General features: G+C 36.5%; 1 long non-coding RNA gene and 3 other non-coding genes across 4 annotated transcripts in view; all 4 read right to left on the reverse strand.

Moving 5' to 3' along the window:
• Positions 1–12314, reverse strand: part of LOC121489154 — a 28897-nt gene extending 16583 nt beyond the window's left edge. Inside the window, exons 1-2 of the long non-coding RNA XR_005987285.1 lie at positions 10831–12314; positions 10266–10410 (exon numbers count right to left, since the gene is read on the reverse strand). This is a non-coding gene — a long non-coding RNA (uncharacterized LOC121489154). The remainder of the gene's footprint in view (positions 1–10265; positions 10411–10830) is intronic.
• On the reverse strand, positions 6112–6184 carry LOC121490292. The gene has a single exon (XR_005987612.1). It is a non-coding gene; the product is annotated as a small nucleolar RNA SNORD108 (small nucleolar RNA).
• Positions 8045–8105, reverse strand: LOC121490289. The gene has a single exon (XR_005987609.1). It is a non-coding gene; the product is annotated as a small nucleolar RNA SNORD64 (small nucleolar RNA).
• Positions 11230–11301, reverse strand: LOC121490293. The gene has a single exon (XR_005987613.1). It is a non-coding gene; the product is annotated as a small nucleolar RNA SNORD107 (small nucleolar RNA).
• Positions 12315–12764: the final 450 nt, after the last annotated feature.

A 12764-nucleotide genomic window follows, 5' to 3' on the forward strand; every position in this document is an offset into this window, starting at 1 on the left:
TGAACACAGCATCTCCAAAGAAACGAGAGCTTTAAATGATACACTGGACCAGATGGATTTCACAGATATCTACAGAACTTTACATCCAAACTCAACTGAATACACATTCTTCTCAAGTGCACATGGAACTTTCTCCAGAATAGACCACATACTGGGTCACAAATCAGGTCTGAACTGATACTAAAAGATTGGGATCATCCCCTGCATATTCTCAGAGCATAATGCCTTGAAATTAGAACTAAATCACAATAAGAAGTTTGGAAGGACTTCAAACACGTGGAGGTTAAGGACCATCCTGCTAAAAGACGAAAGGGTCAACCAGGAAATTAAGGAAGAATTAAAAATATTCATGGAAACTAATGAGAATGAAGATACAACCGTTCAAAATCTTTGAGATGCAGCAAAAGCAGTCCTGAGGGGGGAATACATCGCAATACAAGCATCCATTCAAAAACTGGAAAGAACTCAAATACAAAAGCTAACCTTACACATAAAGGAGCTAGAGAATAAACAGAAAAGAGATCCTACACTCAGCAGAAGAAGAGAGTTAATATTCGAGCAGAACTCAATGAAATCGAGACCAGAACAACTGTGGAGCAGATTAACAAAACCCGGAGTTTGTTCTTTGAAAGAATTAATAAGATACATAAACCATTAGGCAGCCTTATTAAAAAGAACAGAGAGAAGACTCAAATTAATAAAATCATGAATGAGAAAGGAGAGATCACTACCAACACCAAGGAAATACAAACGATTTTAAAAACATACTATGAAAGGCTATACGCCAATAAATTAGGCAATCTAGAAGAAATGGACGTAATTCTAGAAAGCCACAAACTACCAAAACTGGAACAGGAAGAAATAGAAAACATGAACAGGCCAATAACCAGGGAGGATTTTGAAGCAGTCATCAAAAACCTCCCAAGACACAAAAGTCCAGGGCCAGATCGCTTCCCTGGGGAATTCTATCAAACGTTTAAAGAAGAAACCATACCTATTCTACTAAAGCTGTTTGGAAAGATAGAAAGAGATGGAGTACTTCCAAATTCATTCTATGAGACCAGAATCCCCTTAATTCCAAAACCAGACAAAGACTCCACCAAAAGGAGAATTACAGACCAATATCCCTGATGAACATGGATGCAAAAATTCTCAACAAGATACTAGCCAATAGGATCCAACAGTATAGGGATCCCTGGGTGGCGCAGCGGTTTGGCGCCTGCCTTTGGCCCAGGGCGTGATCCGGGAGACCCGGGATCGAATCCCACATCGGGCTCCTGGTGCATGGAGCCTGCTTTTCCCTCCGCCTGTGTCTCTGCCTCTCTCTCTCTCTCTCTGTATGACTATCATAAATAAATAAAAATTAAAAAAAAAAAAGGATCCAACAGTACATTACGAAGATTATTCACCATGACCAAGTGGGATTTATTCCCAGGATAGAAGGCTGGTTCAATACTGGTAAAAGAATCAATGTGATTCATCATATCAGTGAGAGAAAAATCAAGAACCATATGATCCTCTCATTAGATGCAGAGAAAGCATTTGACAAAATACAGCATCCATTCCTGATGAAAACTCTTCAGAGTGTAGGGATAGAGGGAACATTCCTCAACATCTTAAAAGCCATCTACGAAAAGCCCACAGCAAACATCATTCTCAATGGGGAAGAGCACTGGGAGCCTTTCCCCTAAGATCAGGAAGAAGACAGGGATGTCCACTCTCACCAGTGCAATTAACATAGTACTGGAAGTCTTAGCCTCAGCAATCAGACAACAAAAAGATACTAAAGGCATTCAAATTGGCAAAGAAGTCAAACTGTCCCTCTTCACGGATGACATGATACTCTACAAAGAAAACCCAAAAGCCTCCACCCCAAGATTGCTTGAATTCATACAGCAATTTGGCAGCGTTGCATGCAGGATACAAAAATCAATGCCCGAAGTCAGTGGCATTTCTATACACTAACAATGAGACTGAAGAAAGAGAAATTAAGGAGTCAATCCCATTTACAATTGCCCCCAAAAGCATAAGATACCTAGGAATAAACCTCACCAAAAAGGTAAATGATCTATACCCTAGAAACTATAGAACACTTCCAAAAGAAATTGAGGAAGACACAAAGAGATGGAAAAATATTCCATGCTCATGGATTTGCAGAATTAATATTCTGAAAATGTCAATGTTACCCAGGGCAATTTACACGTTTAATGCAATCCCTATCAAAATACCATGGACTTTCTTCAGAGAGTTAGAACAAATCATTTTAAGATTTGTGTGGAGGGATCCCTGGGTGGCGCAGCGGTTTGGCGCCTGCCTTTGGCCCAGGGCGGGATCCTGGAGACCCGGGATCGAATCCCACGTCGGGCTCCCGGTGCATGGAGCCTGCTTCTCCCTCTGCCTGTGTCTCTGCCTCTCTCTATCTCTCTGTGACTATCATAAATAAATAAAAATTAAAAAAAAAAAAAAGATTTGTGTGGAATCAGAAAAGACCCTGAATAGCCAGGGGAATTTTAATAAAGAAAACCATAGCTGGTAGCATCACAACGCCACATTTCAGGTTGTACTACAAAGGTGTGGTCATCATGACAGTGTGGTACTGGCACAAAAACAGACACATAGATCAATGGAACAGAATAGAGAATCCAGAAGTGGACCCTCAACTTTACTGTCAACTAAAATTTGACAAAGGAGGAAAGACTATCCACTGGAAGAAAGACAATCTCTTCAATAAATGGTGCTGGGAAAAATGGACATCCACATGCAGAAGAATGAAACTAGAACACTCTCTTGCACCATACACAAAGATAAACTAAAAATGGATGAAAGATCTAAATGTGAGACAAGATTCCATCAAAATCCTAGAGAACAGAGACAACACTCTTTTTGAACACGGCCACAGTAACTTCTTGCAAGATACATCCAGGAAGGCAAAAAAACAGAAGCAAAAATGAACTATAGGGACTTTATCAAGATAAGAAGCTTTTTTTAAAAAAAAAGATTTTATTTATTTATTCATAGACACAGAGAGAGAGGCAGAGAGACACAGGCAGAGGAAGAGAAGCAGGCTCCGTGCAAGGAGCCCGATGCGGGACTGGATCCTAGGTCTCCAGGATCACACCCCAGGCTGCATGCGGCGCCAAACCGCTGCGCCACCAGGGCTGCCCAAGATAAGAAGCTTTTGCACAGCAAAGGATACAGTCAACAAAACTAAGACAACCTACAGAATGGGAGAAGATATTTGCAAATGATGTATCAAAGGGCTAGTTTCCAAGATCTATAAAGAACTTAATAAACTCAACACCAAAGAAACAAACAATCCAATCATGAAATGGGCAAAAGACATGAAGAGAAATCTCACAGAGGAAGACATAGACATAGCCAACAAGCACATGAGGAAATGCTCTGCAAAACTTGCCATCAAGGAAATACAAATCAAAACCACAATGAGATACCACCTCACACCAGTGAGAATGGGGAAAATTAACAAGGCAGGAAACCACAAATGTTGCAGAGGATGTGGAGAAAAGGGAACCCTCTTACGCTATTGGTGGGGATGTGAACTGGTGCAGCCACTCTGGAAAACTGGTGCAGCCACTCTGGAACTGGAGGTTCCTCAAAGAGTTAAAAATAGACCTACCCTAAGACCCAGGAATTGCACTGTTCAGGATTTACTCTAAAGATACAGATGCAATGAAACACAAGGACACCTGCACCCCGATGTTTCTAGCAGCAATGTCCACTATAGCCAAACTGTGGAAGGAGCCTCCGTGACCATCGAAAGATGGATAAAGAAGACTTGGTTTATGTATACAACGGAATATTACTCAGCCATTAGAAATGACAAATACCCACCATTTGCTTCAATGTGGATGTAACTGGAGGGTATTATGGTGAGTGAAATAAGTCAATCGGAGAAGTACAAACATTTTATGTTCTCATTCATTTGGGGAATATAAATAGTGAAAGGGAATATAAGGGAAGGGAGAAGAAATGAGTGGGAAATATCAGAAAGAGAGACAGAACCTAAAGACTCCTAACTCTGGGAAACGAACTAGGGGTGGTGGAAGGGGAGTAGGGCGGGGGGTGGGGGTGAATTGGTGAGAGGCGCTGAGGGGGGTACTTGACGGGATGAGCACTGGGTGCTGTTATTATGTATGTTGGCAAATTGAACACCAATAAAAAATAAATTTATTATTTAAAAAAACAATGTATCAATACAACAGAAATTACTAAGTATCCAAATTCCTACTTGATACCATTAATGTTTTCTGCTCCCTGTAAAGTTAGAATAAGTCTATGCTTCTTGGTACTATTTTTATGAATCTTCCATGTTATTATCTTAGATATACACAAATATTACTTGGTTAAGTCAGGGCTTGCTTTTTTTTTTTTTTAAGTCAGGGCTATCACACATTGTTTTCTCATTGGGACTTCCAACAAATCTTAGAAGAATCAATGTTTCTATTGTTACTTTGACATAATTTAGGGCCAGGACTCCCTCAGTTGAGAAAGCATCCCATCTGTCTAAATACAAGTCCATTTTCCAGACAACTTCACTAGGGAAATTTATACATTACACAAAATGTAAATAAGAAAAATACAATGCTTCAGATCTTCTGCCGTCCTTCAAAATTAGAAAACCGGTTTCACTGCATTAACTTATTTTCAGAAATCATAAGTTACAATATTATAAAATCCTGTGTAATTTCTTTTACTCACTCCAAGCCACAGAAAGAAGTCCCCTCATTTCAATTCTGGGTTCCTTATTTGCTATAGCATGTAGAAGGGACTCTGATTTGACCTATATATATATTCTTCAGCATTTCCAATCTTGGAGAAAATTAGTCCATTGTAAAACTATTCCCATAAAGAAGCATCATTAGAAAACAGCACTAGATTTCAATAACCAAATACAGCCACCAGAGTATTCACAGCCAAGCTAATAATATAGTAGTTGAAATTTCCCCAGGGAACAGACTCTACCTCAAACTCAGTACACCAAGAAATCCACTGCATTGGTATTGCCAGTTTCTGGCCTACTTAAAATATCAAGAAGTAGATGCTTAAAATAAAACAGGGGCACCTGGCTGACTCAACCGATAGAGCATGCAACTCTTGATCATATAGCATCATGAGTTTTAGCTCCACACTAGGTTGTAGAGATTACTTAAAAATAAAATCCTCAAAAAAAACCCCACAAAGTACTTCAAGTTATGTTGTTCTGTGACTAACAGAACAGAAACAAGATAAACTTTGCACCCAAGTAGAAGTTTTAGGCAGAAATTACCATGTCCTGGAAATCAACACACTATTCACTGAGATCACATCCATTTTTCAAAAAAATTCATGGATACTTGTAAATTTTTTGGTCATTTTATCCAATGTGAACTTGGTGAAAATTTATATACTCGATTCATTATCAAAAAGAATTTTACTTCCTCAATTGAAGTACATAATTTAAATGTGTATTGGTAATTTTTTCTCTGTATAAAAACCAAGGCATTTTCTACATGTCCTGCTGCAATCATTTACTGACTTTTCAGATCTGAACCAGAAACTCCCAAACTACCTAAGCCCTCCAGATGACCCTTAAAGTATACTAGAGTTGAGAAAGTTTGATGCAATCTAAGTTGTCTAGAAATATACAGCTCTATCCTTTCCAGTAATTGTATAAGGAACAAAGAGTTGATCAACACATATTCTTGATCAGAGTAATTTCAACAGTAGACATAATACTGCCAATCCATCTCCAGAAAAGAGACACACAGGGTCTATCATTACAAGCTGGCTGAGACCCATACATTGAAGTTAACAACAAAGAAGCCGATAAATGGCTGTAATTCTGACTCCTAACCTACATTGACTTGTCCAATATTTAAACAGGGGAGCTTTCTTATTTCTAACAATTTGAAGAATCCTAACACTGCTCTCAATTTACAGGTTTCCATCACACTTCTAAAACACTAAGCAGATGCTATAATCACTTAAACCTTGTCGTTTTTCCTTCTCACCTTACTTTATCATATACACCTATGCTCTTACCATCTATTGCTAATTTGTTCCTTCTAAAAACTCTCACCAAAGTGTTCCTATCATAAATTAGCTTGGCTGAACCCCGGATTCTCTTTGTAGGAATGAACGTTGTCATCAGGTTCAATAAACAAAGGAGTCTAATCATCAGAGCCAATTCCCCCTTCCAAAAAAGGATAAAAACTGATCATTATCTAGAGATTCCTATTATGGAGGATTTTCTTTAGATGCAGCACCACAAGAAATGGGTTATTTGGGGGCATCTAGGTGGCACAGTTGTTTAAGTGGCCGACTCCTGGTTAATGCTCAGCTTTTCATCTTAATCTCATGGTCCTGGGATTGAGCCCTGCATTGGGCTCTGCCCTCAGCATGTAGTCAGCTTCAGATTCTCTCTCCCTCTCCCTCCTGCTCCTGCTCTTTCTCAAATTAATTAAAGTTTTTAAAATGGCATTATTTGGACAGAGTTGAGATAGCAAATACCACTGCATGCTTTCTCACTGTATTAACTGACCACCTTAGGCTGTACCAAACATCCAAGATTAAATTACCTTAAATTAAGACTACTCCCCCACAGACTGCAAGGAGTATTTCCTTTCTCTCTCATTCAAAAGTATGTTTCTAATCTAATTCAGTTATAGTAACTGAATTCATCTAGCATATCCCTACTTGGGCAGAATCAGGAACACGGAAAAAAGCCAAACAAATATGAGGTTATAAATATTATAAAATTTCTGGCAGGGAGAAACAGGGAGTTGATAAGGGAAAGACCTGTAAAAAGACTTATCCAACTTGCTCCTTTAAAAAAATGTGATTTTTCTGAATCCCCAAAGCTTTTCCTATAAACTACTACTTGTCGTAGTATCAACACCCATGTTATTTATACATACATACATACATACATACACAAACATACATACCCTACCTTTCCTTATCAAATTAAGGAATCTAAGGATAAAATCCTGGTATATTCAATTTTTCTATGGTACTTTACAAAGTTTTCCAAAATTATCTAATTACCACTCAATACCCTCATAACTATAATAAAGCAAATCACAAGGACCTAATCACAGAATGCCAATTATATATAACAAAAGGTCCATTACTCATATAAGATAAATAATGAAGAATACTAGCAGATTAAAGTCTTGATTCAAAATAAATGCCTGGTATTTATTAGCAAATAAGTTCCTCTCCAGGGCTCCATATTAAATGCAAATTGCCAGTTTCACCCCCTTGAATCAAAATGAGTCAAAGCTTCTAAATTTCCATTTAGGACTCACCAATATACAGAAAGTGGTAACTTCCTAAGAGAATTAGAGTAACTCATCTGATGTATCTTTAAGCATTCTGACTAAGGTGTAAATTCACATTTCAGACCAAAGCAATGTCAACAACAAACCAGCAATTTCTTATTCATGTGGTAATTGGCACTTCCTCATAGTTTCCAGACAGGCTCTTGGGAAACAAGTATAAGGACTGGAGCTGAATGACATAGTAATATTTACATATTTCATATAGTAATACATTTATATAATATATATATAAGAAACAAAAACAAAACCATGAGTCACCTGGGTGGCTCAGTCAGTTAAGTGACTGCTTTGGCTCAAGTCATGATCTGGGGGTCCTGAATCATCAGGCTCCCTTGCTCAGCGGGGATTCTGCTTCTCCCTTTCCCTCTGCTGCTCCCCCTGCTTGTGCTTTCTGTCAAATAAATAATATATTTTTAAAAACACACACAACATAATAGCTACTAATTCTTTACTCTTGAAATTATCACTTGAAATTCATAATGAAAAAGATACACAAATGCCACAAACATAGAAGATACTCTACAAAAAGAAAACGCAGTAGTGTAAATTAGAATCCACTTCCCTTTGTCTCATTGGAAACATCTACACTTCTATTCTCCCTATTCCGCACAATATTGCTCAAAATACCTTATGAAATTTACAACCTAAGAACTTACACTCAGAATATGTATGTCCCAAGTACTTGAATTGACACTTAGGCTGGACTTTAGAGTACTCACATTGAGCTACACTTCATCATGCTCAGTACACCTCATCATATCACCATAAACTCAATCAAGTTTCCCAACTACAACTCTCTAAAGAGTTTAATACTTCTGGATAGTTTATCTCGACTAACCTGAAGTCTTTTAACTTGGGAAAATTAATGATCATCTTTATGTAACAATGTAAGTTAAATGGCAGCACTATCACTCAGCTGACACAGAAATAAGGTGAAAATATGGGAAAAAATTAAAGACAACAAAACCCTAGCAATGTGCCAGAATAACATTAGGATCTTTGGTGTTTTAGAACTAAATAGAATAGCTTATAATCTACTTCTACAAGCAAATCATCCAACAAATTGAAAAATAAAATATTCAAATATCTTAAGGATTTAGATTAAATTAAAAACATCTACCAGGGCAACCCGGGTGGCTCAGCAGTTTAGCGCCACTTTCCGCCCGGGGCATCATCCTGGAGACCAGGGATCAAGTCCCATGTCCGGTACCCTGCGGAGAGCCTGCTTCTCCCTCTGCCTGTTTCTCTGCCTCTCTTTTTCTCTCTCTCTCTCTCTCTCTGTATGTGTGTGTGTGTGTCTCATGAATAAAAATCTTTAAGGAAATTAAAAAAAATAAAAATATCTACCAAAATAATTAGAATCAAAATACATGGTCAAATAAAATTAAGGCAGATCAAATAGGTAAAACACAAAGTCCAACAAGAAGCCTACTGACACATAGTGTTGAGGGCTCTGAAGTTGGTCTAACATCTCTGACACAAAGAACCTAAGTGATATGGTAATATAACCCACATTATCAGGGAAAGAATAGAGCACTTACTTTTTCTAATATAGGTTTTCCAAAAGAAAATAAATTATGGCTATCAGGAACTACATTTTCTTAAAGGTTTTATTTATTAATTAATGAGAGACACACAGAGTGGCAGAGACCTAGGCAGAGAGATAAGCAAGCTCCCTATGTGAAGCCTGATCCTGGGATCAGGCCCTGAGCCAAAGGCAGATACTCAACCACTGAGACACCTAGGTGCCCCAGCAACTGTAATTTTAACTTTATTTCTGCTATAATAGGACAAATAAGGGGAGAGGGGAATTATGAAACATCAGCACATCTGATGTTTAAGGGTCCGGTGCTTGAGGATCACAATGTTACTCACTGTAATATTTGATTACATTACATTATATACAATATTAATTATATTATATTATATGTTAATATTACATTATATGTTAAACCAACTGTAAATTAAATAAAAACTTTTTTTAAAAAGGAGAAAAAAAGAAACTACATAGGGGTAAAAATAAATTTTATATTAGGTATTATCATTTACATTGATGTTGATGGAACTGGAAGGTATTTTACTGAGTGAAATAGGTGAATCAAAGAAAGACAATTATCGTAAAATATCAATAATATGCAGAACATAAGAAACATCATAGATGATCATAGGTGAATGGAGGTAAACCTGAATGGGAAGTCATCAGATAGGGAAAAAAATTTTGAAGAGAGTATTAATTATAGGAAACAAACTAAGGGTTGCTGGACAGGAGGCAGATGGGGGGATGTTGTAATTGGGTAATGGGCATTAAGGAGGCGCTATGATGCCATGAGCCCTGGGTCTTGTACACAATTGAAGAATTACGGAATTCTTCATCTGAAATTAATGATGCACTATATGTTGGCTAATTGAATTTAAATACAAAAATACAGAAATAGCCCAAAGATTTCAGGTGTACAAATATATAACCTCTCTACATCACTGGGTTATCCTCAACTATAAATCTAATACAAATGATTCAATATCATTAAACATCTGGTTGATCTGTGAGCCTTTTTATTGAATCTTGGCTATCTCAACTACTTTTAAGATTAATATTGCTAACCAAAGAAAATTAACCCAGTCAAGTCTTCTAATCATTTCTATTCCACATTAGACCTACCTAAATTATAGGCAAAAAACACCCCATTATATTAACAACATGGATTCCAGAGTCAAACTGAGGTGATACTGAATGCAGAAGAAACTAGTGGATCTGTTTCTTCCAGTCTGCATCCCTGCCACCAGAGGATATGAAGGATAAAAGGACACATCCCTTTTAGTATAAGGAAAGTCCCTTGAGGTTTCTTCATGTATCATTTTTAAAGTTAAATGAAGTATATACTCTAGCCAACACCCAGTTGCTTCCCTTCACGGTCTACTCACTTTTGGTGGAGATGGACTTGCTGCATTAACACCTGAAGTCACTAATCAACATTCATACTAGAACAAACATATCCTTGGAACTGGATTTCAAATACTGCTTTCTTATTGGGCCTTCATCTCACATAAGCAAGAGATACTCTCACCCCTGTAAAATTAAACAGAACTTCCTTATTTCCACTTTTTGACCAAAAATAACTAAAAGGTATTCCTACAAACACAGTGTAAACTTCAATGACAAAGTACCTAGCTTACTAAAACAAGTCAAAATAGACACCAAATGGTTTGGATTGGCTACTATTTAGGAAAAGCAGACTCCTTCTGTGTTAAGAGTATGAAACTGAATATTAGATACAGAGTCTAATCACAGACATTCCACTATATAGAAGTAACTATAATAAATCTAAAAATGCATACCCCAACATTTTAAAAAATTAGTAATTCTGACACATTTCTTATACATCTACTATATGATAAGCTCTATACTCATTGATCACTGCAGACAATTACATAAAAACCAAAATAAATTGTCCACAAACATCAATGGTGTCCATGTGAAGACACTTACCCATACTCACTCCATTTTATAACATATATTCCATAAATATAAGTTCCTCTCTCTTTCCTGGACATCACTTAAGGATTCCGCCAACTCTGGCATTTAATTTTGATCCAAGAGGTGGTAGTTTCCCTTTACATGTCCTTGCTTCCAACTCAGCATATGTGCGTGCCTTCTGGGATCTTAGGATGAGTTTCCTTATTTGCTTTCAACAGCATATATGTTTAATAAAAAAGGAAAAAAATAATGAGCTCTGAATATGTATGAAGATTTTTAAAAAGCTGTATGAGGAATTGGCAGTGTGTACTGCTACACCTGCCATTTCTATGTATTCAAAGTTTTCATGGTAAGCCAAATTTTCTTTTGAAAATAATGTTCTCTGAAAATTCTACTGAGGCACATTGACTGGATTTCAGAGTGTCATTTAAGCTCAAATTTTGAATCATTATGTTCAGACAAGGTCCTATGTCATCATGAACCTAGCCAAGGCCTCTGTAATACACTATTACTTTTCTTTACAAGGTTATTTTACCTGGAGTGGTTTACGTTTGTCCTAAACGCAGCTAACATTGTGTTCAGCTTCCTTGGGATGATACTATTGGTAAGAATCCAGTGACGGGTCAGAAAACTGAGGGGTCATATTCTCTTCTTCTTTCAGAGTCATCAACTATGTGAGCAAAAAAGCACTTCATAAGATTTTTTAAAAAACTGTAATACCAAAAACCCATGATAATATACTCTCCTTTACTCATTTACTATAATTCAAATATTGAGCTTTATTATATTAATGGTCAGTCCCAAGGGAACTAAAACACAAAGATGAGTAAGAATCTGGCAATGTATGATCACCTGGATAATATCTATTTATAAACGTCATAAATCAAATGGAGGCTCTCACGGATGACTTGCTAAAATCAAAGTTTTATTTGAATATAAATAAATTATTTTTCCTCATCTTGAAATCAGATTATGAAAATTCTAGACAAGTATTAATACTGTCACATAATTCTGTAAGTTACCTGGTTTTACTCTACCACAAGTTAAGACTTACAAGTAATGAAGTACCAGTTATGTTTACAAAAATTACAAGATTTCTGACATGTCACCTGCATATGAAATCTGAAAAAGTTAAATTCATAGAAACACAGTGTAATGGTGCTATCAGGGGCTGAGGGGTGTGTCAAATGGGGAGATGCTGATCAAAGAGTACAGACTTTTAATTAAAAGATGAAAAAAAAGTCCTAAAGATATAATACGCAGCATGGTGACTATACTTAACAGTATTGTATTATAATATTTGAAACATGTCAACAGTAGATCTTAAAAGTTCTCACCACAAAAAAAAGGTTAACTATGTAAGGTGATGGCTGTATTACTAAACTTTGTTGTAACCTTTTCACAGTATAGGTGTATAACGAATCATGCAGCACATCTTAAAATTATACAATATTACTTATCAATCAATTATATATTGATAAAGCTAAAAAATTATAGGACTTCTAAAATCTCACAGGATTTAAGAGTAATGAGTTTATGATGGCAGGAAGCTATATTACTTTTTATACATTTTTATAATAAGTCCAGTTTACCTATAAGATCATAAAATACAGAGTAACACAAATAACACAAAACCATAAAGATTTAAAGTAGCATAACTATTAAATTCCAGAATTCTATTTGAAACTATTCAACTACAATGAAAACCTATATTGATATGCAATGTGTACATATTCATGAGGTTACTGCTAATAAATGTGACCAGGAAATCAAAAAGTTGTTGCCCAACCGTGTTTTAGATATAGTATGGAACTCATTTGAATGCAGATGGAGGAAAAAATCCCAAGGACATGTATTTATCGCCATGAATGTTTGAAAATTCTTATGTTATTACTTGTTCATAATGGACCTCTGTAGAAGGTTACATCTAGTACTCCATAACAAAA

The sequence above is a fragment of the Vulpes lagopus genome, chromosome 4 (assembly GCF_018345385.1).
Source record: "Vulpes lagopus strain Blue_001 chromosome 4, ASM1834538v1, whole genome shotgun sequence".
Taxonomy (NCBI): Eukaryota; Metazoa; Chordata; class Mammalia; order Carnivora; family Canidae; genus Vulpes; species Vulpes lagopus.